The following is a 5,000-nucleotide window of genomic DNA, read 5'->3' on the forward strand; positions in this document are numbered from 1 at the left end:
TATATATATTTATTTTATCCATTGTTATATATATTTTCAGTAGTTACAAAACATTGAAACAATAGATATAAATACAGGCAGGTGCATCATAAGAGTCCTTTAAGTGGTGCTTGCCAGTTATCCTTAATAACACAATAATCAATACTTTTGCACTAAACAATACATTTCATAGCAACACAAGTCAATTACTATAATAGAGCTGGAACAAAGCAAAGTTCTTGCAGAAATGAAAAAGTCAGGGGGAACAGTCTTGAAAAACATAATAACATACAACAGAAAGGGTACAGAAACAAAGAGAAACTATAAAGTGATATTACAAACATACAGTACTATTGAGGGTTCATATGGAGAGATAACTGGCATGTAATCATGTATAGCCTTTGTATCAGCACTTTCAGTTATTCTAACAATGGTCTCCTCAAAGTAAGCTTTATACTTTTTCTACCCCCTGCTGTAAAAGTTTTCTTCAGTAGAAGTTAATATATTTGAACAGAGAGAATCTGTTACCACCCGTTATGCTGCTACTGGCCTTTCTTTCTCTCCCTTCTGGGATTTATTATGCATGCTGAGTGTTGTTTCGGCCTATTTTTTACTAGTTTGGATTTGTTTTGAATTCCATACCGAACCAAGATTGCAATTAAAACTTGTGTTGCAAGTTGTTAGCAATTATCACATCTGATCAGTTTCATCTCAGTATGTCCAAGCCAACATAGTGTGAGGAGGTACAAATAATTCACACTGCTCTACAAAGGGTATTCAAGAACTCAGCACTCGCCTATGCACAGTCACATTCACTTATTCACACATACTGATAAAAGCACAAAATCTACTTTATCTAATTCTCCACACCCACTAAAAAATAAATACAAAAACATTTGCAGCATTTCATCAAAGGGTCATACTTTATATATAAGGGTTATTCTCCCACAGTGATATCTACTACTAAGCCTAATCACTCCCTGCATTATGTACCATCCAAACATCTTGTTTTAACAGGCAATATATCAAACTGAAAAACAAAAATGCTCTGGAAATGAGTGAGAGTCAGAGTGACTGTACTGTAATGACTCTTAACATCAAAAGTCTCCCTCATACTTTCACTAGGTTGAATCTAGCCATCCATAAAAATGCTGTTCAATATTTAATTACAACCAGTGAGGAAGTGACCAGTGAAACGAGTAAAACAATTTAGCTCAAGTATGGTAGTGTACTTGGCTGAACACAATTTCAATGTAATTTGTTAAATCATAACAAATTGTGTAAAAAATTAAACAGCAGTGAACACATCTATATGTCACTATATGTAAAGTTACATGTAGATGCAAATTAAAAGAAGCCTGCTGATTATTTTCCACTATTTACATAATGTAAGTGTAAAACAGGACGCTTTATTCACAGTGTTTTCTACTATATTTGCATTTCATTTTTTTTTTCCTGAAAACTTCCTTCTCCCCGCAGTCCAAAGTTCCTGTGCTTCCAGTGTAAAAAAAACAACAGTCCCCCATTGCTCCGTGCACCCAGTCGTGGGCAGTGGGTCTAAGCCTACTAGCTAACAGCAGCTACATACTGCAGCAGTTTATTTTATTTATTTATTAAATTTTTTATTTATTTATTTTTGGCCTTTTTTTTTTAGCTTTATCTGACAGACAGCTTGAAGAGTGACAGGAAATGTGCAGAGAGGGAGATGGGGAATGACATGCGGGAAAGAGCCACAGGTCGGATTCGAACCCTGGGCCGCCACGGCAAGGACTGAGCCTTTGTACATGGGGCGGATGCTCTACAGACTTGAGCTAAACGACACCCTGTCTGCAGCAGTTTACTTGATTGCCCTTTAAAAAACGCTGGAAATCCCAGATAGTGGGGGCAGAGCAGCAGACGTCAGAGGGAAACCAGAAAACATTTTCTCCATAAAATATGAACTGGTTTATATTATAGTATATAGTATATAGGGTTCTGTGACTTAGTAGCATAAAACGTGACATACTTGTCCTAACCAAGAGACCAAGTTGCATAGTGAGAACAGGCGTACAGGGGGTAGAGTGGGAATGACAGAGGCATCATTCACCCTACTACTGTATAAGTCAGTGTACCAACATGATGGTAGAGCTTTTATTTTAAGGTAGAAAAGCTACACAAAGTTGCTTCAAACCAGCAAACTAAAATATATTCTGTATTCTGTATGTATTACATCTACTGTTTAATTGATTTTATAGAATGTGTTGTATTGTTTCCTTGTTGTGTAATGATTTGCTGTAATTGAAGTTTGAATGAACTACATGAAAAAATTTAGTTTCAGTTCAATACACAAATATAACCTCAAAAATAAATCCAGCCTCTCTCTGTCCTTGACAAGGTTCTGCTTGCAGTCAACTTAGTCAAGTGAAGTCTCTGTACAAATATCTATATTTTTTTATTTGCTATTAAAGTCATACATCTAAAAAACCAAAAGGGTAGTTTCAATAGAATGGCAATGGTAGGGTAATTGCATCTGAAAGGTGCTGCCGCAGTTGTAATCTGCAGAACCTCCAAAGGCTCCTCAAGGGACTATTTCTTTCCAAGAATCTTTTTATGAATATATTTTATATTATTAATTTCCAGATTACACATTCTGAAAAGCTGACAGACCACGTGCATAAAACACTTAGGCGTGGTCTGTTCATTTCCACAGACAGCATAGAATTACGTGTGCGTGTGTGTGTCTGATACTACAATTATGGTTCATAACAACTCTTACTTGCGACATAATTTCAGCTATGAAGTGGGTATACATGGCACTTCTCTCGCAAATTGTGCATAAGTGAAAAGAGAGTGAAAAATATGGAAATACATCCTCGTACAAACACTTACACACATAAACAATCTCAGTCCATTCAGGTCTGCAGATATCAGTTGTGCTTTCTATGCAAACAGATTTATGCCAGTGAGGTAAATTGAGGTCTAGATTAATCTTAATTAATTCGGTGCGACTGCGTGTGTGTGTGTGTGTTTGTGTGGACGTGCTGAATGTGTAGATGTAGTTCTGCCAGTAAGTACATGTATTCTCTGTTGGTGCATAAGGGCAAGAATCATACAAGGTGTACACATTTAGGGCAAATGAAAGCGCTCATGTTTGATTTAAGTATTCAGCAGAAAAATGGGGAATCGCATGTCAGGATGCCTCGAACAGAAACAAATGGCTCCTGAGTTCACACATACCCACACGAGAGCACACATTTCTGCTTTCATTTATTCACACCTTTCCTCATGTACATACGTGTCTTTTTCTATATTTATTTTTCTCTGTTAAAAAGAATTATCCTGACAGAACGCAGAGAGGTGAGAAGAGATAGTACAAATGCAAGCACACATGTGTGTGTGCAGGCATGGTCAGCTCCTATGTAAACTTACATAAAACCCACAGGTTGACAAATGCGCAGCAATCATTATCTTAATCTCATCACCCCAGCAGCACTCAAAGGAAGGCCGCTCTGGGTGATTGGATCATTTCCTGGTCGTGACTTAAACCTGCAAGGCAGATCAATGCCATTGCACACACACACACAGCAACACAGGATCAATGTATATTAGTTACCTTTCTGTTGATTTCAGTATAGGAGAGCCATGTCAGCCTAGTCGTTCCTTCAGCCTCCCGGCTTCAACACCCATTCTGACTCCAAGCCAAATTGAATGGGTTAGAGGAAAGACAGTTTTTCTAGTGTATGTGTGTGTGTGGAGATGTGTGTATGTGTGTGTGTGTGTGTGTGTGTGTGGCGATGTGTGTGTGTAGTGAAAAATTGACTGGATATAGCATTTCTGTGTGACAACTGATGGTATGTACAACAGGGATTGTTAAGACTCTGTGGTAATAATAAGGCAGTTTTATTCTGTTTGTCTGTGTGTGTGTGTGTGTGTGTGTGTGTGTGTGTGTGTGTGTGTGTGTGTGTGTGTGTGTGTGTGTGTGTGNTGTGTGTGTGTGTGTGTGTGTGTGTGTGTGTGTGTGACTGGGAGGGCATGCAGGGGTCATTTCTCCTTTTGCCTGCATCCCTATCCTCCTTCTCATTTCCTCTCACCTCTGTTCCTGTGTGCAGGAATATTACTGAAGCAAATTGGGGCCAATAGACTCTGTCACTGCATGACCCAGGGCTCACCAAACAGAAAAGGAGCATGCCCGACAGACAGAAAAAAAGGCAAATAAATGGGATAAAAGGGGAGATAAAGAAAAGTAGAAAAAGAGTGAGTTGGAAGAGGAGAAACAAAAGGGCTGGGACTGCAAGAGAGCTTGCAAAAAGAGAGAGAGAAAGAGCCAGGAGATGGACAGAGTGAAAGAAAGAAGCATAGAAGGAGAGAAAGAGAGAAAGAAGTGACAACCTCAAATTAAATTCCCATCATGTCAGTGTAGAACAGAATTCAATAGTGTTTATTGGCAGCCCCCAGCCTGAGGGAAATTACATTCTGAAGCAGAGCATGGCATGAATGCACACACACGCATATACACAAGCGAGCACACACATTTATTGTACACAACATTGTGCATGTCCTCGGACTGAAAAAAAAAAGAAGCCCTCTGGCTGATGTGAGCATGCAGACAAGCGATTTATCCCCTGAGGTCCATGTGCCATTTGCGCAGTGCTTGTGTATCTGTCTGCTCACGTGCTATTTACGTGCTATTTACGTGTGTGTGTGTGTGTGTGTGTGTGTTGGTGTGTGTGTGTGTGTGTCTGGAACTTTCTCTTCTTCACATGTGCGATTTTGCCAGTGTGCAAAGGTCTAAGTTGTGCTTTTCAGATGCTCAGTTTTTCTGTCTGTCGGCTACAATTGCCGCTTTCTCTGCAGTCAAACTCAGACTATTTGCCATTACAGTACATACGCAGGTTTTATTATAGTGGCTGTATTAAATGTGTCCCCAGGCTCAAGCTGCCATGAGCACAGGGCTTCAGTGCCTTTGTCCAACCTCCAGCAGCAGAGCAGCAAAGGCAGCGTACTTTAATGGGAAGCCGTTTAACAGTTTTATGCGGAGCACA

At 39.5% G+C, this 5,000-nt stretch overlaps 1 protein-coding gene across 1 annotated transcript in view; it reads left to right on the forward strand.

Annotated features, from left to right (window-relative positions):
* The window catches only part of LOC109141056 (zinc finger protein 804A), a 21,139-nt gene that overhangs the window by 15,077 nt on the left and 1,062 nt on the right, over window positions 1-5,000 (forward strand). The window lies entirely within an intron of this gene.

The sequence above is a fragment of the Larimichthys crocea genome, chromosome XIII (genome assembly GCF_000972845.2).
Source record: "Larimichthys crocea isolate SSNF chromosome XIII, L_crocea_2.0, whole genome shotgun sequence".
Taxonomy (NCBI): domain Eukaryota; kingdom Metazoa; phylum Chordata; class Actinopteri; family Sciaenidae; genus Larimichthys; species Larimichthys crocea.